Genomic DNA, 24,358 nt, shown 5'->3' with positions numbered 1-24,358 from the left:
TCTTGGTGATGGAGAGAATATGGGGTCAGAAGCTCAGCTCAGGGTCAAATAGAACGCCTACTGGTCCGGTTCAGCCTCAGACTGTGACCAGGGAGGGAGATGGAATCAATAGCGAGGGAACGGAATATGTGATAGGGGCTGAAGACATTGGCTTCAGTCTTCGCAATGTTTAAATGGACGAAATTTCTGCTGATCCAGGACTGGACGTCGGACAAGCAGTCTGACAAATCAGAGGCAGTGAAGGGGCCGGGAGAGGCGGTGCTGAGGTACTGCTGGGTGTGAGTGTACATGTGGAATCTGACAGTGTGCTATCGGAGGATGTCGCCGAGGGGAAGCTTGCAGATGTGAAATAGGAGGATTGTTCCTTGGGGGACACCAGAGATAACGGTGCGGGGGCGGGAAGATATGCCGATCCAGGAGATTCTCTGAAGAAGCCTGGATGGATAGGAATGGAACCAGGCGAGGGCAGTCCCACCCTGTTGGACAACGGACGAGAGGCGTTTGAGATGTATGGTGTGGTCACCCGTGTCAAAGGATGAAGAGGGATAGTTTACCACGGTCAGTCACATAGGATGTGATCTGTGACTTTGATTCGGCCCAATTCCGCGCTGTTGCAGGGGCGGGAATCTGATTGGAGAGGTTACTGGTGCAGTTTCAGGCAAGAAAGGCATGTATTTGGGAGGTGACAACAAGTTTCAGGAGAGGAAAGGGAGGTTGGAGATGGGGGCGGTAATTTGCAAGGACAGAGGGGTCATGGATGTTTTTTTTGAGGATGGGGTGATGACGGCAGATTTGAAAAGGAGGGTGACAGAATCAGACAAGAGAGAACCGGGAAGGAAAGGGTTAACTTTGCCCCTTTGGGCATTACATTTGGACATTGTAAGTTTAAACTGCAAAGGCAGCAATGTGCAGAAACTTTGAGAAGCTTCGGTTTTCAACAACAACTGAAAAGAATGAAAGGAACAATGTGTAAAAGCATCGAGAAGCTTCGAACAGGCTTTTGGTTCTCAAAACAACTGACAAGAAGCTCAACAGATAACAAATTGGAAAAACAATGCTGAGAGAGTTAGAAATCCTTGGGAAAGACAATTCAAGTTACTTACACCTGGTTTCACACTGGGAAGAGACTGTTGGAGCTTTCACACGGTGGTTTCACTCGGTGATTTCACTCGGTGGTTTCACACGGTGATTTCACTCGGTGGTTTCACACGGTGGTTTAACACGGTGGTTTCACACGGTGATTTCACACGGTGGTTTAACACGGTGGTTTCACTCGGTGGTTTCACACGGTGGTTTCACTCGGTGGAAAGGCTGCACCTGGGGTCACATGGTTTTGATAGGCCCAGCCAATCGTTCATCATTAATGCAACAGTGTGTGAGTGGCTAAAATGGGACTTCTCTTATCTTTTACTCACACCCCAAATGGCAAAATTATATGAAGATGGGACATCGTGGCAGATTCTTTAATGCAGTTGGAGGAACCTTAAGAAGCTTCGCCTGGAGGAAGGACGTCCAACAACAAAAGAAGAAAACTTTAAGAGAGAGAGAGAGAGCTGATCGCTCTTCTGCCTTGATGCTGAAATCCTTGGATTTAAGCTTGAATGTATTGTTTGATTTGTTTGATGCTTGTGAGAATTATGTACATCATTAAATAATGACTTTGATTAACGAACCTACAACATACATCTTTGACTGACTATTGTCCAGGCTCTATAATCGTATACAATATCAGCCAGCATGGGGATCAGGAAGGGCAGTTGGGTGGTCAGCAGTTCAGTGGGAAAAGGGCCGAGGGAGCAGCAGATTGGTTTCATGGTCAAGATGAGCTCGGAGAGGGCATGAGGGGAGATAGAAGAGAAACTGGAGAAAAATGTGGATTCAGGGCTAGGGCAGGGCGGCGGGGACCTTCGGGAAGTTTGGCTCGGTGGACGAGGGGAAAGGAGAGAAGCGGCAAAGGCAGTTGAATGAATGGTCTCAATCTTAGTGACAAAGAAATCCATGAGCTCCTCGCACTTGAAGGAAGTGAGGGTGGAGGGGGCAGGACAGAGGAGTTTAAGAAGACGGTTTGTAATGAAGAGAAGCCGGGGTCATGTTCGCATTCCAGGGTAATCCTTGAATAGTGAGGAGTTTTAACAGAGGAGAGCAGGACCCGATAGTGCTTGATGAGATCCAGCGAGATCTGGCGATTAATGGCTTATCGAGATGTGCGCCAGAACTGTTCAAATCTGCGTCCCTTGGACTTTAAGGAGTAACGATGGAAGTCGTGCCAAAAAAACGAACAGGGTGAGAGAGATAAAGGGTTTAGGGGGTCAAGGGTTCAAAGGTGGAGGTGAGGGTGAGATTGAGCAGATCAGTCGCTGCAGAAGTATCGTGACCAATGGAGGGTCAAAGGTGAAACAGTTGGGAATTTCAAAGTGATTTGAAGGTATGGGATTAAATCAAAAACAAATGAAATAAATCAATTCAAACATAACTGAATAAATAACAACAACAATTTGCATTTATATAGCGCCGTTAACATAGTAAAACATCCCAATGCGCTTCAACAGTAGATGTTAGATAGTCCATGTGGACCACACTGAGATCTCCTGTCACGTGGCCCACGGGAACTGGACTAAATCAAAACAGTGGAAATAAATCTACTCAAACATAACTGAATAAACAATTTACTGGAAAATGTATTATCGTTTAAAGCCTGTCCTGACCATCCAGCACCAATGACCATAAGGCAGAGCGAGAGACGGTTGAAAGTAAGACAGCTGCCTGGAGCTGAATCATTATTGGATATTGTCCAATATTTCAGAGTGTATTGGTGATCTGACTGTCAGCGCTGGTTTCCACAGATCAGAGTCATTAACTATAACCAGCAGACCTTAAAACTCCTGTTACCTATGAACACATATTTCTGATCCGATACTAGGGTTCAGTGCAGAGAGCAGAGTGCAAACTGTTCAATAAAGAGAATCCTCCACCAATCTTCCTTGTTCACAGCCAACAGTCAAATTAGCAGTTGAATCCTATAAAAGTGACTATCAGTTGAAGAAAGTAATGAAAAGTAATGAAAAGGACAGACTGTTCATTGGACTGGGAGCAAGGAATCGGCAACTGTTCACATGTTGCATGAAGGAAACAAGGCGCATTACCAGACACTGAACAAGAGGATTACACTGAATACAATTGATCACGGGGTCTAAAGAATAAGGACAGTAAATATAGCTCATCGTGGTTTACAAAATTAATTGCTGAAATAATGACTTACCAGGAACACCAACAGCAGCGAGGAGCGGATAGTAAATTCTTTGTGCATCATAAAGTGCCCACAGAATCCGAAGCTCAGTTGGAACATACCAGAACATTCTTTCATTATCTGTGAAATCCAATGATCACTGTTTGACCTGGAGGCAAAGCTGCATCAAACACTCTGATGTGACGCCTTGAAAACAGTCCCTATTTATATCTTGGGGGAACTCTCCAGTGAGACAATTAAACGACACACTGACTGGCATTAATTACAGTCACTGAACAAACAGGTTAGATTAATCCCTTAACACCATCACTCTATATTGTCAATTATAGGTAAACAAGTATTTTACTGACATGAAGTGATGGTACCGATAATTCGAAATATTACTTAAAAAAAAATCGTGAACGAAGAAAATATGAATCCCGCAGTCTTACGGTACTGATGTGAAGAGAGAGCAGCTTCACTGACATGGTTCAAATTATTTCTGTGATAAGAATTCTACCTGCAATTTCAAAATTTTTCAATTCAGTTTCTGGGTTGGACTTAACAAAAGTGCGAAAGACAAAAAGGATGGATAGAAGCAGATCAAGTAATGGTCAGTAAGGATATTTTGGGGCTGATAATAAAATGGTCAGTAAGGATACATAGGGGATGATATTACAATGGTCAGAAAGAATATAGGGGACTGATAATACAACGGTTGTTATGAATACATTAGGGCTGATAATACAATGGTCAGTAAGGATACATGGGGGCTGATAATACAATGGCCAGTAAAGACATACGGGGGCTGATAATACAATGGTCAGTCAGGATAAATGGGGCTGATAAATACAATGGACGGTACCGATAAATGAGCGATGACAATACAATGGTCATTAAGGATACACGGGGTCTTATAATACAATTGTGAGTATGGATACAGGTGGATGATAATACAATGGTCAGTTTGTATAAATGGGTCTGATTTTCCAATGGCCAGAAAGGACGCAGGTGGATGATTATGCAATGGTATTCAAGGATACATGGCTCTGATAATATAATGGTGAGTAAGGATACAAGAGGATGACAATACAATGGTAACTAAGGATACTGAAGGATGATAATACAATGGTCAGTAAGGATACATGGGGGCTGATAATTCAATGGCCATGTAAGGATGCATGGGGGCTGATAATACAATGGGCAGGAAGGATATCTGTGGTTGATAATACAAAGGTCAGTAAGGATACATGGGGCAGGTAATTCAATGGCCATTAAGGATAGATGGGGCTGATAATACAATGATCAGGAAGGATATCTGTGGTTGATAATGCAACGGTCAGTAAGGATACATGGGGCAGGTAATTGAATGGTCATTAAGGATAGGTGGGGCTGAAAATATAATGGTCAGTAAGGATACATGGGGTCTGATAAAACAATCTACATTAAGGATATATGGAGCTAATCATACAATGGCCAATGTTGATACATGGGGCTGATAATGCAATGGTCATTAAGTTCAAATGGGGCTGATAATACAATGGTCAGCAATGCTACATGGGACTGATAATACAGTGACCGGTAGGATACCTGGGGACTGATAATACAACGGTCTGTGTGGGTTCACGGGTGCTGATAATACAATGCAAAATAAGGGTACGTGGTGTCATAGGAACATAGGAACAGGAGTAGGCCATTCAGCCCCTCGTGCCTGCTCCGCCATTTGATAAGATCATGGCTGATCTGTGATCTAACTCCATATATCTGCTTTTGGCCCATATCCCTTAATACATTTGGTTGCCAAAAAGCTATCTATCTCACATTTAAATTTGCCTGATAAGATCATGGTCAATAAGGGTAAATGGTGCTGATGATACAATGGTAAGTACGGATAAATGGGGGCTGATAATTCAGTGATCACTATGGATACATTGGTGCTGATAATACACTTGTCAGTAAGGATATATGGGGTCTGATAATCAAGTGGTCAGGACGGATACACGTGGGCTGATAATACAATGGTCAGTAAGGATATATGGGGGCTGATAATACAATGGTCAGTAAGGACTCACGGCGGCTGATAAAACAATGAGTAAAAGGGCTGTCAAAGGAAGCGTGGGATGATTTGGAACAAAAAAGGAGATCATCTTGTGGAGGCAGTGGGCATGGCTGAGGTACTAAATGAATCCTTTGCATCAGTCTTCAAGAGAGAAGAGGATGCTGCCACTGTCGCATTAAAGGAGGAGGTAGTAGCGATATCAGATAGGGCAAAAATAGGTAAAGAGGAGGTACTTGAAAGGTTGGCAGCTCTCAAAATAGAAATATCAACCGATCCTAACCAAATCCATCCGATGTGACTGAGGGAAGTAAGGATAGAAATTGCAGAGGCTCTGACCACAATCTTCCAATCCTCCTGAGATACGGGGCAATGCCAGATTATTGGAGGAACGCAATTGCTATACCCATGTTAATAAAGGGGCGAGTGATAAACCCGGCAATTACAGGCCAATCAGCCTAATGTCAGTGGTGGGGAAACTTTTAGAGACATTAATCCTGGACAAAATTAATTTGCACTTGGAAAAGAATAGGCTAAAAAGTGAAAGTCAGCACGCATTTGTCAACGGAACATCGCGTTTGACTAACTTGATTGAATTATTTGATGAAGTAATGGAGAGGCGTGATAAGGGCGGTGTGGTAGATGTTGTGTATACGGACTTTCAAAAGACTTTTCATGAAGTACCACTTAATGGACAAAATTGAAGCATATGGGATTAAAGGGACAGTGGCAATGTGGATACAATATTGGCTTCGGGTCAGAAAGCAGAGAGCAGTGGTGAACGGTTGTTTTACAGACCGGATGGAAGCATACAGTGGTGTTCCCCAGGAGTTGGTGTTCGGACCATTGCTCCATGAGATCTACTTTAAATGGACTGGACTGAGGTACACAGGGTATAATTTCAAAGTTTGCGGATGATACGTAACTCAGGAATGCAATAAGCAATGTGGAGGATAGTAACAGACTTCAGGAGGACATGGACAAACTGGTAAAATGGGCAGACACATTGCAGATGAAATTTAATGCAGAGAATGTGAAGTGATCCATTTTGTTAGGAAGAATGAGGAGAGGCAATATAATCTAAATGGTACAATTTTAAAGGGGGTACAGGAACAGAGAGACCTGGGGGATTATGTACACAAATCTTTGACGATGGCAGGACAAGTTGAGAAGGCTGTTGAAAAAGCATATCGGATCCTGGGCTTTATTAACAGAGGCATAGAGTACAAAAGCAAAGAAGTTATGCTGAACATTTATAAAACACTGATTTGGCCTCAGCTGGATAATTGTGTTCAATTCTGTGCACCACACAAGAGGAAGGATATGAAGGCCTTAGAGAGGGTGCAGAAGAGATTTACTAAAATGGTATCAGGGATGAGGGACTTCAGTTATGTGGAAAGACTGGAGAAGCCGGGATTGTTCTACTTGGAGCCGAGAAGGTTAAGAGGAGATTTGATAGAGGTGTTCAAAATCATGAACACTTTTGATGGAGTAAATAAGGAGAAACTGTTTCCATTGGCAGATGACTCGGTAACGAGAGGGCACAGATTTAACGTGATTGGCAAAAGAGCCAGAGGCGACATGAAGAAACATTGTTTTAATGCAGATATTTGTAATGATGTGGAATGCACGGCCTGAAAGGATGGTGAAAGCAGATTGAATAGTAACTCTCAAAAGTGAATTGGATAAATACTGGAAAAGAAAAAAAATGACAGGCTCGAGTGGCTGAATGGCCTCCTCATGTTCCGATGTTCCGAAGCTAACTCCACTTGGCCATGAAGCCTGTAATAGCCATATTATCATTGTTTAATGTTAAACCCATATAGAACCACAGTTATGTTCAAACAATGGAAACTTATTTTAACCCTGGCGAATGGTTTACCTCTTGAACGAACGATTGTCTTTGAAATTAGACACACACTGACCGCCAATTATTCTCCCAACATTGGTCACCGCCCACCAGCCGCCCTCTGTGTCCATGAAGATGAGTCTGACGGACAGATTAATCCCATTTTAAATGATCTTCCTCCACATTTACCAGGAATACAAGTGTCTGCCGCCTTCCACAAAGAGGCGCGAGGCATTGTCTGTGCTCCGTGCAGTCGCCTCGATGAGAAGTTTAAACCAATGGGAAGTAAGTCTAAAACTGCAGATACATCCTTGTGACTGTGGTGCCTGGATTTCTGTCCCATTCACCAAACACCTGGGGTAGGGTAAAGATACATTGATCACCTATTCCTCTATTACCCGGACATTCTTGAGGCTAAGATCCTGCCCAGGTTTGGCTGCTCCCTGGGGAGCTCCTTTGCTCTGCAACTCTATCCTTGACCATCCGTTGCCATCCTTTGCCCTTTCTCCCCCCATCTCCTCTCTTCCACTGTTTAAGTTCCTCTGGCTCCAATAGTGGATGCATTTTAGCCCGAACTACAAGTTCAAGCTACAAGTTTAAAGTTACCTGGGCCCACTGCCCATCTCCCGACCACGCCTGCTCTTTGTTTTCATCAGTGAGCGCTGGATCTTTGCTCAAATTTGGATTCCAAATTCCTGGACTTCTCTGACATCAAGACGACGCTGCTCCTCTGGACTACACTGCAAGACTCAGCTGCTGTGACTCTGATCTGCGATTCAGTTGCTTGAGTTTTCAGGTAACTTTGTCTCGCCCACAGCCCAACCCCCACCACTGCTGTTATCTGCTGAGCTGATGACTGTCCAATTTGTCCTATTGGTTTCCAATTCACTCTCCTGGGCCGTGGTCCATCTCTCTGCCGCTTCTGGATCTTACAATGACCTCCAACTTCGCCACCGTCTTTCTGCCCCTCGAACGATTCTGCACACATCCGGGCTCTTCATTCTCACGGAAATGCCTCCAGAAGTGCCTTCTCTGATACTTCAAATAGCTTCTTGATTCTCTCTCCCTCCGCTGCCGTCTCCGAACCTGGACATCAGTTCGTTGATGCTCCAAGCTGAATCCACCCTATCTCCGTCATCTTTATCCGACCACGGGACTTCTAACTATAACTTTGTTCTACCTCCTATTGTCTCCTCTATTCCCTGTTTATTACCATGACATTTCTATCCCAATCTTGCTATGTAACCGGGCCTATGTAACCTGAGTTTCCCTGTATCCATTCACGTGTGTGTTTTTGCTGCCGCTCCAGACCCGAGCCCATCGCTTCTATTTCCCCTTTTGTCTTCTTTTCTCTTTACCCCTCCTAGGCCCCTCCCTCCTGTCGTCATGCCTCCTTTCATTTCTGCCCTCTCGGGTACTCTGTCCCCCAATCCCTATCCCAACCCTTCAGCACTCCTCCACCTTCCTACTCTCCTACCGCCATCCCAGGCTTGACTCCCTCTTAGATAATCCCACAGCTTCCCTCTGTGACTCGCTTGACATCCTCTGAAGGGCCCATCGAGACGCTCGTCGCTACCTCCTTATGAGCAGCAACCCCAACTGCCCCTTCCTACTCTCTCACCGACCTTCCAACCCAACGTATGCGATGGGGGCTAACCTTCCTGTCCCACTCACCCCTCCCAGCGCTGACACTGTCGATTCTGCCACCGGATCAGCTATCACCGCCCCTCCCGCCATCTCCCTCCAGAATGTCCGTTCACTTGTGATCAAAGCCCTTGCCATCCATGATCTTAATGTGGATGATTGCATCGATATCATGACCTTGACAGAAACCTGGCTGACGGGTGATGACACCTTCCCCTTAATTAAGCCTGACGCCTGGTTATATCTATCACTTGACCCGCCCAGACCGCCGCGGTGGGGGTGTGCATCTTATCACCAAATCACACCAATGTCTGACCCCCTACTCCTCTGGCACCTTCTCCTTCTTTGAGCATCTCACGTTGTTCCGCTCCACTCACCTCTCCAAAAAATCCTCGTTCTCGACAGCCACCCAAATCCCACGCCACGTTTCTCACCGAGATATCTTCACTGCTTCCCTCCCTCATCCTCTGCACCGAGCGACTTCTCATCCTCGGTGATTTCAATCTCCATCTCAACTCATCATTCTCTCTCTTCTCTGAGTTCACTGCCCTCCTATCCTCCCTTAATCTCTCATATGAACATACGAACTGGGAATCCACGAGGTGCTGTGGGCCGTCAGCAGCAGCAGCAGAATTGTATCCCAGCACAATCTGTAACCTCATGGCGCGGCACATTCCTCACTCGTCCGAACATACGAATTAAGAGCAGGAGTCGGCCATTCGGCCCCTCAAGCCTGCTCTGCCATTTGATAAGATCATGGCTGATCTGATTGTGACCTCAACCTCATTTTCCCGTCTACCAACTATAACATTTGACGTCCTTGTTAATCAAGAATCTATCTAACTCAGCCTTAAAAATATTCAATGACCCTGCCTCCACCGCTCTCTGGGGAAGGGAGTTCCACAGACTCACGACCCTCTGAGAGAAAAAAAATCTCCTCATCTCCGTCTTAAATGGGAGATCCCTGGTTTTAAACTGTGGCCCTTGGTTCTAGTCTCTCCCACACGGGGAAACATCCTCTCAGCAGCTGCCCATTCTAGTCCCCTCATGATCTTATGTGATCTTATATGTTTCAATAAGATCACCTCTCATTGTTCTGAACTCCAATGTATACCGGCCAAACGTGTCCAACCTTTCCTCACAAGATAACCACCTCAACCCAGGAATCAGTCGAGTGAACCTCCTCTGAACCGCCTCCCAAGTAATTATGTCCTTTCTTAAATAAGGAGAACAAAACTGCACACAGTATTCCAGCTGTCGTCTCACCAATCCCTGTACAACTGTAAATGTAAGGAATCTTACACCAGGTTATAGGCCAACAGTTTTATTTGAAAATCACAAGCTTTCAGAGGCTTTCTCCTTCGTCAGGTGTGTGTGGAATTCCTTGAAAATTACCGCATATATAGACAGAGATTACAGGTAATCTTTCCAACTGCCCGTTATCAAGGCAATCAAAGGAATTGAATAGTATTCAGACAGAGATACATTGGATGCAAGACTACCGAATATACAAACGGCCACAACCAAAGACAGAGAGAGAGAGAGAGAAACATCCGAAAGGAAGAGAAGGAGAGAGAATGACCAGTTATATTAAAAACAGACTACTCTTTTTTCGATGGTGGGGTTACGTGTAGAGTGACATGAACCCAAGATCCGGGTTGAGGCCGTCCTCATGGGTGCGGAACTTGGCTATCAATTTCTGCTCGACGATTTTGCGTTGTCGTGTGTCTCGAAGGCCGCCTTGGAGAACGCTTACCCGAAGACCGATGGCTGAATGTCCTTGACTGCTGAAGTGTTCCCCAACAGGGATGGAACCCTCCAGTCTGGCGATTGTTGTGCGGTGTCCGTTCATCCGTTGTGGCAGTGTCTGCATGGTCTCGCCAATGTACCAGGCTCCGGGGCATCCTTTCCTGCAACGTATGAGGTAGACAACGTTGGCCGATTCGCAGGAGTATGAACCATGTACCTGGTGGGTGGTGTCCTCTCGTGTGATGGTGGTATCTGTGTCGATGATCTGGCATGTCTTGCAGAGGTTACCGTGGCAGGGTTGTGTGGTGTCGTGGACGCTGTTCTCCTGAAAGCTGGGTAATTTGCTGCGAACGATGGTCTGTTTGAGGTTGGGTGGCTGTTTAAAGGCGAGTAGTGGAGGTGTGGGGATGGCCTTAGCGAGGTGTTCGTCGTCATTGATGACATGTTGAAGGCTGCGGAGAACATGGCGTAGTTTCTCCGCTCCGGGGAAGTACTGGACGACGAAGGGTACTCTGTTGGTTGCGTCCCGTGTTCGTCTCCTGAGGACGTCTATGCGATTTTTCGCTGTGGCCCGTCGGAACTGTCGATCGACGAGTCGAGCGTCATATCCCGTTCTTACGAGGGCGTCTTTCAGCGTCTGTAGGTGTCCATCGCGTTCCTCCTCGTCTGAGCAGATCCTGTGTATTAGCAGGGCCTGTCCATAGGGGATGGCCTCTTTGACGTGGTTAGGGTGGGAGCTGGAAAAGTGGAGCATCGTGAGGTTGTCCGTGGGCTTGCGGTAGAGTGAGGTGCTGAGGTGCTATTGCAAAGAAGCATACCGACAACTGGACAACCAGGAACACTACAGACGGTTACCCGCAGATCCGACCAAAGAACACACCCACCAGCTCAACAAACTGATCAAGACCTTCGATCCATACCTTCAAAACATCCTACGTGCTCTCATCCCATGTACTCCCCGCGTGGGAGACTTCTACGGCCTCCCAAAGATACAAAAAGCCAACACACCCGGACGTCCTATCGTATCAGGCAACAGAACCCTGTGTAAGAACCTCTCTGGATACGTCGAGGGCATCCTGAAACCCATCGTACAGGGAACCCCCAGCTTCTGTCGCGACACTACAGGCTTCCTTACAAAAACTCAGTACCCACAGACCAGTTGAACCAGGATCACTTCTCACCACGATGGACGTCTCGGCCCTCTACACCAGTATCCCCCATGATGACGGCATCGCTGCAACAGCATCAATACTCAACACCAACAAGAGCCAATCTCCAGACGCCATCCTACAACTCATCCGCTTCATCCTGGATCACAATGTCTTCACCTTCGATAAGCAGTTCTTTACCCAAACACACGGAACAGCCATGGGGACCAAATTCGCACCCCAATACGCCAACATTTTCATGCACAAGTTCGAGCAGGACTTCTTCACTGCACAAGACCTCCAACCAACGCTATACACCAGATACATCGACGACATTTTCTTCCTATGGACCCACGGCGAAGAATCAAGGAAGAGACGACAACAAGTTCCATCCCACCATCAAGCTCACCATGGACTACTCCTCAGAATCGGTTTCTTTCTTGGACACACGAATCTCCATCAAAGACGGGCACCTCAGCACCTCACTTTACCCCAAGCCCACGGAAAACCTCACGATGCTCCATTTTTCCAGCTTTTCCAACACGAGACGCAACCAACAGAGTACCCTTCGTCGTCCAATACTTCCCCGGAGCGGAGAAACTACGCCATGTTCTCCGCAGCCTTCAACATGTCATCAATGACGACGAACACCTCGCTAAGGCCATCCCCATACCTCCACTACTCACCTTTAAACAGCCACCCAACCTCAAACAGACCATCGTTCGCAGCAAATTACCCAGCTTTCAGGAGAACAGCGTCCACGACACCGCACAACCCTGCCACGGTAACCTCTGCAAGACATGCCAGATCATCGACACAGATACCGCCATCACACGAGAGGACACCACCCACCAGCTACATGGTTCATACTCCTGTGACTCGGCCAACGTTGTCGACCTCATACGTTGCAGGAAAGGATGCCCCGGAGCATGGTACATTGGCGAGACCATGCAGACACTGCGACAACGGATGAACGGACACCACGCAACAATCGCCAGACAGGAGGGTTCCCTCCCAGTCGGGGAACACTTCAGCAGTCAAGGACATTCAGCCACCGATCTTCGGGTAAGCGTTCTCCAAGGCGGCCTTCGAGACACACGACAACGCAAAATCGTCGAGCAGAAATTGATAGCCAATTTCCGCACCCATGAGGACGGCCTCAACCGGGATCTTGGGTTCATGTCACGCTACACGTAACCCCACCAGCGAATAAAAGTTATCTGTTTTTAACACAACGGGTCCTTCTCTGTCTTTCTCTTTATTTCGGATGTTTCTCCCTCTCTCTCTCTTTCTTGTGTTCTGGCCGTTTGTATATTCGGTGGTCCTGTAGGTAACACCTCTCTGTCTGAACACTTTGATTGCCTTGACAACGGGCATTTGGAAAGATTATCTGTAATCACCAGGTATTGTTTACTGAATATAAATGCGAAACTTTCAAGGATTCCCGCATTCACCTGATGAAGGAGAAAGCCTCCTAAAGCTTGTGATTTACAAATAAAATTGCTGGACTATAACCTGGTGTTGTAAGATTCTTTACATTTGTCAAACATAACCACGACAGCATGCAATATCCACCAGCGGAAGGCGACATTTCCTTCTTAAATAGAACCACAGCACTTTGCAGTATCCACCAGAAAAGGGCAACATTTGGGCATTAAATACAACAACTGCACCGTGCAGTATTTCATCAAATCATAGCAATTTAAGGCACAGAAGGACGCCATCCGGCCCATCGTGTCTATGCCGGCCCGAAAAAGTGCTATCCAGCCTAATCCCATTTTCCAGTTCTTGGTCCGTAGTCGTCTAAGTTACGACACATCCAAGTACGTTTCAAGTGTGATGAGGGTTTCTGCCTCTACTATCCTTGCAGCCACTGAGTTCCAGACCCCCTCCACCCTCTGGGTGAAAAACAAGTTCTCTTCAGCTCCCCTCTAACCCTTCTACTAATTACTTTAAATCTGGTTATTGACCTCTCTGCTAAGGGAAATAGATCCTTCCTATCCATTCTTTCTGGGCCCCTCGTAATTTTATACACCTCAATATCATCTCCCCTCTGCCTCCTCTGTTCCAATGAAAAGAACCCCAGCCTATCCAATCTTTCCTCGTAGCTAAAATTCTCTCGTCCTGGCAATATTCTCGTAAATGTCTTCTGTACCCTCCCTAGTGCAATCACATTGGACCTGTAATGTCGTGACCAGAACTGTACGCGGTACTCTAGCTGTGGCCTAACTCGTATATGCAGTTCTGGCATCACCTCCTTGCTCTTATATTCTATGCCTCGGCTAATAAAGGAATGTATCCTGTATGCCGTTTTAACCAATTTACCTACCTGTCCTGCTATGTAAAGGGATCTGTGGACATGCACTGCAAGGCCTCTCTGTTCCTCTACACCTCTCAGTATCCTCCCATTTATTGTGTATTCCCTTGCCTTGTTTGCCCTCCTCAAATGCATTACCTCGCACTTCTCCGGATTGAGTTACATTTGCCACTTTTCTACCCTTTAGTTTATATTGCCTTTCCTCGTTCTTCCGAACAAAATGTATCACCTCAAACTTCTCAGCGTTAAATTTCATCACTATCAAACACACGGCCAATCTTAGCATCATCTGCAAACTTCTTATTCATGCCCCCTAGATTTAGGTCTCAATCATTGATATTTTTCCACATAAAGCCAGGGACCGAGAACTGAGCCCAGTGGACCCCGACTGGAAACAGCCTTCCAGTCACAAAAACACCCGTCCGCCATTACCCTTTGCTTCCTGCCACGAAGCCAATTTTGGTTCCAACTTGCCACTTTCCCTTGGATCCCATGGGCTTTTACTTTTTTGACCATTCTGCCATGTGGGATCTTGTCAAAAGCCTTGCTGAAATCCGTGTAGACGGCACAAAACGCGCTATCCTTATCAACGCTCCTTGTTACCTCCCCAAAAAATTCAATGAATTTAGTCAGACACGGCCGTCTTTAAACAAATCCATGCTGACTATCCTTGATTAATCCGTGCCTTTCTAAATGACGATTAATACTGTCCCTTAGAATTGTTTCCAATAGTTTGCCCACCACCGGGGTTAGGCTGACTGGCCTGTAATTACTCGGTGGACCCCTTTCCTTTTTTTAAACAACGGAACAACATTAGCAGTCCTCCAGTCCTCCGGCACCACGCCTGTAGCCAGAGAGGATTGGAAAATGATGGTCAGAGCCTCCGCCATTTCCTCCCTTGCTTCTCTCAACAACCTGGGATACATTTCGTCTGGGCCTGACGATATATCAACTTTCAAAGATCCTAATCTCCTTAATATTTCCTCCCTCACTATGTTTATCCCATCCAATATTTCACATTCCTCCATAACTACAATGTCTGTATCGTCTCTCTCTTTTGTGAAGACAGATGCAAAGTATTCACTAAGAACAGGACCCACATCTTCCACCTCCACACACATGTTACGTTTTGATCTCTAATAGGCCCTGCTCTTTCCTTAGTTATCCTCTTGCTCGTTAAGTATTTATAAAACATCTTTGGGTTTTCATTGATTTTACTTGCCAATATTTTTCAAGCCCTCTCTTTGCTTTCCTAATTTCCTTCCCAATTTAACCCCTGAATTTTCTATACTGCTCTAGGCTTTCTGCAGTACTGAGATCTTGGGATCTGACATAAGCTTCCCTTTTTTGCCTTATTCTACCTTGTGTGCTCCTTAACATCCAAGGGAGCTCCAGATTTGGGTGTCCAACCCTTTTTCTTTGTGGAAATATATTTGCTCTGGACCCTCACTATCTCCTCCTTGAATGCCTCCCACTGCTCTGACACTGATTTACCTTCAAGTAGCTGTTTCCAGTCCACTTTTGCAAAATCACACCCCAGCTTAGTAAATTTGGCCTTTCCCTTTTGAGAAATTTTACTCCTAGTCTATTTTTGTCCTTTTCCATAACTATGCTAAATCTAACTGAATTACGATCACTCCCACCAAAATGCTCTCCCTCTGATACTCCTTCCACCTGCCCAGCTTTATTCCCCCAAACTAAGTAAAGAACTGCCTCGCCTCTTGTTGGGCTTGCTACGTACTGGCTAAAAAAAGTTCTCCTGCATTTTAATAATTTTGCGCCCTCTATGCCTTTTACAGTGGTTCTATCCCAGTTAATATTAGTGCAGTTGAAATCCCCCACTCTCAATCCCATAATGTTTTTGCACTTCAGAGAAATTTGCTCCCATATTTGCTCTTCTGTCTCCCTTTGACCAATTGGGGGTCTATAGTCCACTCCCAGAAGTATGATTGCCACTTTTTGGTTCTTTAGTTCAACCCATACGGCCTCATTTAATGATCCTTCTAACATATCATACCTCCTCACGACTGTAATTGTTTCTCCAACCAGTATTGCGGCCCGCCTCCTTTTTTATCCCCCCCTCTATCTCGTCTGAAAACGTTATAAACAGGAATGTTGAACCAGAATATTTACTCGTGAAGGGCGACATTTGGTCCTAAAATAGAACCACTGCACCCCAGAGAATTCACCAGCAGAAGGTGACATTAGTCTATAAATGTGACCCACCTGTCGTGCAGCAGGAGCTCACATCGGTGTTTAAAGGTAAAATAATCAGATCAACAGCAACTGATGGAATGATTGTCTCTGGATATTTTCTGTCCGTTTTAATGTCGTATAATTTCATGATAATACTAAAAGATTTCATACAATCTGTCATTTGTGATCATTTTACAAAATGCGCCTTAATAAAATATAAAGTTTAGCGAATATTATCGACATACTTTAATAATAACAGGAATTTATAAGGTTTATCAGAGAGCACGGAATACGCTTCCTGTATCGGGCGATTAGACAGAATATGGGATGAATTGAGTTGTAACAATGGAAAGTCTTCAGTTCTCATCATAGAATGAAATTTACAATTAACTGAAGGGATAGCTCACCATATTCTTCACTCCTCTCTGAATTTAGTCTCGGTCATGTCATTAATACACGTGTTGGTGCAGCAACTCAGGAGCTGGAGCATAAATCCCAGTTCTTGTACAAAGTGAGAGAGAGACACAGGAATAAAGTCTAAAATGTACATTCGTTTCCATAGAGTATAAAGTACAATTAATGCCCATAACAAGATAAAATTCGCCGATATAACAAACAGTAAAATGATGGATTTCCTTCTCTTCTCCATCTCTGGGTCACTGGGACTCTCCCCACTGCTGTGGGCCCGGAGTCTCCTGCGGACTCTGCTCGACACGAAAACGTGCCTGACGGGTAAAGCATTGAGCAGCAGAATCAGAACAACTGGGGTTAAAATATACTGAAGGAATCCGATCACTTTCCAAACCTGCGAGTCAAGAACATCCCATAGTAAATAACAAAACCAGGGAGTATTTGAAATCCGATATTGACTTGTGTACATGAAGTACCAGAACGTGTTCTTTACACAGAATAGCACACTCACTGTTCCTGGAACCACAACCACAGTTTCCTCGGGGCAATGTTTCGTTTTCAGCTTCAGGCAACAAATCGATAGGAACAGGACACGGCCATTGAAACCCTCAAGCCTGTTCCTCCATTCAATGACATCATGGCTGATCTACACCTCAACTCCATTTACCCGCCTTAGCTCCATGTTCCTTGATACCTTTACCCAACAAACATCTGTCGATATCAGTCGTGAACATTTCAATTGGCCCCGCACCCACAGCATTTTGGGTGAGAGAGTTCCAGATTCCCAGTAACCTTTGTGTGAAGAAATGCTTCCCGATTTCACTCCTGAATTGCCTGGCTCTAAATTTAAGATTATCTGGGATCCAAATTTGCAAATGATTCATCTGTTTTCATGACTTTACTATTTTAATGATCAGATTCAGGGGATATTTCAGCCCATTCTTGAATTCCTCTCTGAATTTTCTCTGGGACCCCGCATAAATACATGTGTTCGTGCAACAGCTCAGGAGCTGGAGCATTTGTGCGCTTTCCTGCAGAATGAACCTTGGGTCATTGGAAATGGAGCCTATTAAATAATTACCGTTTTTTAGTTTCACATATAAGAAATTTACAACATAGGTCGCCCATAAGAGGATGAAACTTCCCGAGATGGTGAAGACTAAAACAATGGACTTTCTCCGGCTCTCCATCTCTGGGTCACTCTGATTCTCTCCATTGCTGTGGGCCCGGAGTCGCCTGCGGGCTCGACTGGCCACCAGAATGTTTCTGACGGTCAGAGCATTGAGCATTAACATCAGGAGGAACGGGGCACAGGGATTTAAAATACGGTCAATCCAGTCATACGCTGTCCATAAAAGTTCAGAATAAAAGCTTAACTTAATGTTGCAGTACCACGGGACACCGTCAATTATATACAAAGGTTCAAATACAAAGTACCAGGGGATGTTTTTTTACACAACTCACGACACAAACCGTTCCGATAACAACAGCCGCCGTTTTCTCGGTGCAATATTTTGTTTGCAGCTTCTGGCAACAAATGGCCACAAATCGATCAAAGGTGAAAGCGACAGTCAACCAGACCGAGCTGTCTCTGGCAGCATAGATTAGAGCGATTTTGAGGCTGCAGATTGGAGTAGTCGAGAGGAAGAGTATCGGGAAATTAATGACACTGATCTGGTTTATTATCACCGCCGTGATGATAACCAGGAGATCCGTCACCGCCATCCCCACCAGGTATTGGTTGATACATCTGGAGAGTCCGCAACTTCCTCGGGACAGGATCACAATCGTCACCAAGTTACCTGATGCGAACAGATTCAAACTGGTAAATTTTTGAGCAGACTGCAGACAAAAGCAGAATTTTGAGGGGATGTTGAGTGAAGTTAAATCGCTGATCCTTGTCCAGAGACGGAGAAATGATCCCGTTCCCGTGGATTTTTAAGGGATTCCGGACCCACCACGATGCGGACTCGATGCTGAGAGCTCACACCTCATCTGAAGAACAGCCGCTTTCCCTCAGTACCGCACTGGTGTGTCGGCCTAGATTGGGAATTCAAATCCCGGAGATCCATCCTGAGATTCCTCGCTCTGAATACACAGATTTCAATGCTGAAAACGTGACAGGAACTCGAATTAAATTTAACACGCATGGAAACCCATGAACACACATTGATAGCCTCATGGTAGCACTGGGTCTGGATATGGAATGGCCGGTTCAAATCGCTGGAGAATGCCAAGAATCCCATAGTTTTAATTCTGTTTTGGAAATAAAACTCTTCTTCATCTTTTGTAAAACATCGCAGTGAACAAACAGCGGAAAGTTAACAAACAGCACGTGCCGAATCAATAGCATCGAAGGGGCGACTCTGCAGGAATCACAGAGAAATGTTCCATCGCCAGTTGCACAGCGAGAGCACGGAGACACCTCAAACTGATCTGTACAATGAATCATTTATCACAGGGTCTTACCTGGAACACCAATAACGGCCAGAACAGGATAATAAATGGCGTACACTAGGCCCCTCACTTGTCCATGCATTTCTATCAAAACCTATTGTCCCTCTTCGAGCTGACAGTGTGTAATATTCAAAGGGTCCGTTTTATACTTGTTGGAAACCCCCAGTGAGACAATTAGGCCGCATCACCCTTTGAACAAACAGATTGTGTAACATCACCATTAATGTTAGTTACAGTCATTGAACAAACACATTCTGTAACATCACCATTAATGTTAGTTACAGTCGTTGAACAAACAGATTCTGTAACATCACCATTAATGTTAGTTACAGTCATTGAACAAATAGATTCTGTAACATCACCATTAATGTTAGTTACAGTCATTGAATAAACAAATTCTGTAACCTCACCATTAAAGTTAGTTACAGTCATTGAATAAACAGATTCTGTAACATCACCATTAATGTTAGTTACAGTCATTGAACAAATAGATTCTGTAACATCACCATTAATGTTAGTTACAATCATTGAACAAATAGATTCTGTAACATCACCATTAATGTTAGTTACAATCATTGAACAAATAGGTTCTGTAACATCACCATTAATGTTAGTTACAGTCATTGAACAAATAGATTATGTAACATCACCATTAATGTTAGTTACAGTCATTGAACAAATAGATTCTGTAACATCACCATTAATGTTAGTTGCAATCATTGAACAAATAGATTAAGCCCCTCGGTTTCACTTTCCTGTTTTTTCCACAGTGTATATTAAATTGGTGTCAAATAGTTTTACAATGAAACAGTCCAAAACCACAATAATAGTTTGCTGCACTGAGTCACAAAATGGGATGGAAAGTGACAAGGTTGCTCTTGTTCTCATTCGCTGTTAATTCCCAGTTTTTATTTTTAGTTGTTTCCGGGATGTGTGTGACACTGATAAGGCCGCATTTGCAGCCCATCCCGAGACGACATGTAAAGGTGGCGACGGGCCTTCTCGTTGAACCTCGACAGTCCGTGTGATGAGTTGCTCTTTTGTCTCTTAAGGTTCTGTCTTGTAGCAGTTATTTTACAAGTGAGTGGCTGGTTGGGCCACTTCAGAGGGATTAATAATTACCACATACTGTGTGACTGCAGACAGTCCCGCGGTAGTGTTTGAGTGGATAGGTGTGTACTTATTTATAATTCACTCCTCAAATCAATAATGTTCCAAACATTGCAGATCAGGTGTCGCCGATTTATTAAGCACACAGTACATGTAATAGTGCGTAAACATACAGATAATAGATCATACTTACAATCTCACATGATGATGTCTGGATGGGGATTCAATCGTGTTACTTTTCTGAGCTCGGTATCTTAGGCCTTTACGAATCTTTCGCATCTGTTCCACTTTTTATAACTTTTTCTTACCCCCATCTAAGTGACAACCCACACGTTTCTCTAGTACATAATACAACTCCAGATAATGTAAGTTTTAATGAGCCACTTCTCTTGTCCCTTTTCAATAATGACAAAGAATTACAAATTGCAAAGAATGTGCAAAACAGATAGAGGCCATTCGGCCCAACAGGACCATGTCGGTATTTATACTTCAGCTGAGCCTCCTCCCACTCTTCTTCATCGAATCCTTTCAACTTATCCTTCAATTCCCTTCTCCCTCGTGTGTTTATCTGGCTTCCTTTAAACATTTGTAGCATTCTTGATATTAAGCCATCAGCAAATTTACCGTTTACTGAATCACGGACCAATCGACACCCTGCTAACCTTCCTTCTTAGTCTCCGTTGAGGGAGCATCACATTAAAGACGGATTGGTCTGGGGTAAGCCACTGTGGTTTCGCGCCAGGTCGAGCTCGAAGCTCCAGGATTGTTACTTTTATAGGATCAGGGTATGGCCACCAGTCATCTGCACTCTCTTTTATAATTCTTACGCTGGCCGCACTACCCTTAAGTTCGGGTCCGTTGTACCGTTTTAGCTGATTTGAATGAACCTAGCGATCTTTGGATCGACGGGTAGTTCCTTGACAGTGTATTTTGTAAACCTGTGGACTTAGTTTGTCGATAATGGGATATGGGCCTTCAAATTTTGGTTTCTGGTTTCCCTCATACCTGTTAAGGCGGAGCATCACTTGGTTGCCTATCTCATACCCTTCTGAGGTGGTTCTGATTCTGACCCAGTGGCCTACTGGGGAGTGAACAAATAGATTAAGTTCCTCGGTTTCACTCTCCTGTTTTTTCCACAGTGTATATTAAATTGATGTCAAATAGTTTTAAAATGAAACAGTCCAAGACCACAATAATAGTTCGCTGCACTGATTCACAAAAATAATTCGGGCTGCCGATAGTTGCATTGTTGTAACTGTTGTATCCGGGTGTCCATTTAATTGAGGTCCTGATAAATGACCTGTCATGCACACTTGAGGGAGGTGCATCCTTCTCCCGGTCATTATTTCGAACGGGCTGTATCCCGTGCTTTTAGAAGTGGTGCCTCGAATGACGGTTAGATGGAGGGGCAGTGAGCTATCCCATTGTTTCTTGAATCGCAGAGGGACTTGGTTAATCTATTCTTTATGGTTCGGTTCATTAGTTCCACTATTCCTGCCGCTTGAGGATTATCTAGAATGTGGAATCGCTGCTGGATTCCTAATAATCGGAGTGCTTCGTGAATAACTTCCCCAGTGAAATGGGTTCCTCGATCTGATTCAATCGTGTCTGGTAACCCCCAACGGGTGAATCCATGTTCAATCAAGGCCCTCGCTGTTTAATAGGCGGTGTTTCTTACCACTGGGAAGGCCTCTACCCATTTGGAGGAACAGTCTCCCACTATCAGGGCATACTCATTTCTTCACGCAGTGCAATGCAAGGGCCCAATGCAGTCAATCTACAGGCATTTCCATAGCCCTGATGTGGCTTTAACATGTCCCGATGGAATATAAATTCTTGGACCGGGGTCATATTAGGCACAAGTGATACATTGATTTACCACTTCCCCATCGCCCACTGCGGGCCACCACATAGAAAAATAGAATCATAGAACGGTTACGGCATAGAAGGAGGCCATTCGGCCCATCGAGCCTGCGCCGGCTCTCCACAAAGCAATCCAGCTAGTCCCACCCCCCGCTCTTTCCCCGTAGCCCTGTAATTTTTTCTCCTTCAGGTACCTATCTAATTCCTTTTTGAAAGCCGCAATTGACCCTGCTTCCACCATCCTTTCAGGCCGTGCATTCCAGATCCGAACCACTCGCTATGTAAAAATGTTTTTCCTCATGTCGCCTTTGGTTCTTTTGCCAATCACCTTAAACCTGTGCCCTCTGGTCCACGACCCTTCCACCATTTGGAACACATTTTCTTTATTTACTTTGTCTGGACCCTTCATTATTTTGAACACCTCTATAATATTTTCTCTCAACCTTCTCTGCTCTAACGAGAACAATCACAGCTTCTAGAGTCTATCCACGTAACTGAGGTCCCTCATCCCTGGAACCATTGTACTAAATCTTTTCTGCACCCTCTCTCAGGTCTTCACATCCTTTCTACAGTGCGATGGCCAGAATTGGATATAGTACTCCAGTTCTGGCCGAACAAGTGTTTTATAAAGATATAAACATATCTTCCTCGCTTTTGTACTCTGTACCTCTATTTATAAAGCCCAGGATCCTGTATGCTTTCTTAAACGCTTTCTCAACCTGTCCTGTTACCTTCAACGACTTGTGTACATATACCCCCAGGTCTCTCTGTCCCTGCACCCACTTTAGAGTTGTACCCTTTAGCTAATACTGCCTCTCCTCGTTATTCCTACCAAAATGTATAACATCACACTTCTCAGCGTTAATTTCAACTGCCACGTGTCCCCCCCATGCCACCAGTCTGTCTATCACGATCCTCCGCACTTTTTACTACACTTCCAAGTTTTGTCTCATCTGCAAATTTTGAAATTATGCCCTGTACACCCAAGTCCAAGTCATTAATATATATCAAGAAAAGCATTGGTCCTAGTACCGACCCCCGAGGAACACCACTGTACACCTCCCTCAAGTCTGAAAAACAGCCGTTCACCACTACCCTCTGTTTCCTGTCACTTAGCCAGTTTTGTATCCATGTTGCCACAGCCCCTTTTATTCCGTGAGCTTCAATTCTATTGACCAGCGTATTATGTGTCACTTTATCAAACGCCTTTTGGAAGTCCATACACACAACATCAAGCGCATTGCCCTCATCAACCACCCCTGCCATCTCATCAAAAAAACTCAATCAGGTAAGTCAAACACAATTTGCCTTCTACAAATCCGTGCTGGCTTTCCCTAATCAATCCACACTTGTCCAAGTGACTGTTAATTCTGTCCCAGATTATCGTTTCGAAAAGTTTCCCCACCGCCGAGATTAAACTGACCGGCCTGTAGTTGCTGGGTTTATCTTCACATCCTTTTTTGAACAAGGGTGAAAATTTACAAATCTCCAGTCCTCCGGCACCACCGCTGTGTCTGAGGAGGATTGGAAGATTATGGCCAGTACTTCCGCAATTTCCACCCTTACTTCCCGCAGCAATCTAGGATGCATCGCACACGGACCCGGTGATTTATCTATTTTAAGTACAGCCTCTTTATCAATTTTTATTGCATGCAGTATCTCACTCTATCTGTACAGTGATACAAACATCCCATTTACTGACTTGTGGCGTTTCTGTACCAGAGACACAAACATCCCAATTTACTGACAGGCGACCTAACTGTACGAGTGAGATAAACATCCCAATTTACTGACAGGCGACCTAACTGTACGAGTGAGATAAACATCCCAATTTACTGGCAGGTGCCCTTACTGCACCAGTGAGACAAACATCCCAATTTACTGACTTGTGGCGTTTCTGTGCCAGAGACACAAACATCCCAATTTACTGACAGGTGACCTTACTGTACCAGTGAGACAAACATCCCAATTTACTGACAGGTGACCTTACTGTACCAGTGAGACAAACATCCCAATTTACTGACAGGTGACCTTACTGTACCAGTGAGACAAACATCCCAATTTACTGACAGGTGACCTTACTGTACCAGAGAGACAAACATCCCAATTTACTGACAGGTGACCTTACTGCACCAGTGAGATAAACATCCCAATTTACTGATCGGTGACCTTACTGTACCAGTGAGACAAACATCCCAATTTACTGACAGGTGACCTTACTGTACCAGTGAGACAAACATCCCAATTTACTGACAGGTGACCTTCCTGTACCAGTGAGACAAACATCCCAATTTACTGACAGGTGACCTTACTGTACCAGAGAGACAAACAT

General features: G+C 44.8%; 1 pseudogene; it reads right to left on the bottom strand.

The window, feature by feature from the left end:
- Positions 1-17,486: 17,486 nt before the first annotated feature.
- LOC137315804 (probable G-protein coupled receptor 139) lies at positions 17,487-19,135 on the bottom strand (annotated as a pseudogene).
- Positions 19,136-24,358: the final 5,223 nt, after the last annotated feature.

Source organism: Heptranchias perlo, unplaced genomic scaffold (assembly GCF_035084215.1).
Source record: "Heptranchias perlo isolate sHepPer1 unplaced genomic scaffold, sHepPer1.hap1 HAP1_SCAFFOLD_56, whole genome shotgun sequence".
Classification (NCBI taxonomy): domain Eukaryota; kingdom Metazoa; phylum Chordata; class Chondrichthyes; order Hexanchiformes; family Hexanchidae; genus Heptranchias; species Heptranchias perlo.
This window is presented reverse-complemented; position numbering and strand designations above follow the sequence as displayed.